The sequence below is a fragment of the Dromiciops gliroides genome, chromosome 1 (genome assembly GCF_019393635.1).
Source record: "Dromiciops gliroides isolate mDroGli1 chromosome 1, mDroGli1.pri, whole genome shotgun sequence".
Lineage (NCBI taxonomy): Eukaryota > Metazoa > Chordata > Mammalia > Microbiotheria > Microbiotheriidae > Dromiciops > Dromiciops gliroides.
The window spans coordinates 463,311,826-463,312,755 of NC_057861.1; the positions used below are offsets into that span (position 1 = coordinate 463,311,826).

A 930-nucleotide genomic window follows, 5' to 3' on the forward strand; every position below is an offset into this window, starting at 1 on the left:
TTGGGAGCTTTAAAAATGTATAACCCTCCCCCCACAATTTACCCTCCCAACTGACTACTATTTACAAAACTCCCACTTGAATGGGGAAAAATGATGACCCATTAAAACAATCTCCCCCCAATACTTGTATCCCTTCATGTTCCTTACCAAGCCTTCCCCTCTGCTAAGAACTTAAATGACTGGACTCTTGCTCTGAAGTTGGTCAGTAATGGTGTGGTCTTGCCAGGCCTGTAGTCATTTGGTACTTGTGTGGTCTTTGGCAAGTCCCTTAAGTTCCATGTTCCTCAGTTTTCTCACATGTTGCTTTAGAGAAGGCTGCCAGGATGCTGGAAAACACCACATCTGGAGACTGAGATGTGTCCAAGGTGGCATGGATTCCACGGTTACTGTAGTACTTCACCAGGGGGGTAGTCTGGGAGTGAGTGGTACGACTTCAAATGGGTTTCCAAAGCAGTTTCATTGTCATCTCAATGTGGAATCAAAGGCTTCCCAGTAACATCATCCTTCATGTGCTTCGGGAGTTGAACTCATGGTAGGAGTGGCCACTTGCAGGATGGATCAACCTTCCTGTGATTCTCTGAATAAGTAGAGAGTCAGCAATTTTGAACTCAATGACTGAACCTAACTTTTCTTTCCTCTTGTCCATGAGGTCATCCAGAATTTCTGCCTGTCTCACTGTTCGAGGGAAGCCATCTGACAGAAAGCCATTCTTGTAAGGAGGGCTATCGAGGTTCTTCTCAATCACTTCCATGGCCATGTCATCGCTAGTTTTCTAGAATCCATTGTCTTCTTGAGTTTCTGGCCCAGCTCAGAGCCTGATACTACCATGGCTCTCAGCATGTCCCCTGTGGCCAAATGGCAAACCCAGTACTTTTCAGGCAGCTTGGGAGCCTTTGTGCCCTTGCCAGCCCCAGGTGGCCCCAGCAGCAT

The 930-nt window shown here is 47.1% G+C and overlaps 1 pseudogene; it reads right to left on the minus strand.

Annotated features, from left to right (window-relative positions):
* Nucleotides 1-268: 268 nt before the first annotated feature.
* On the minus strand, nt 269-930 carry LOC122736320 (annotated as a pseudogene).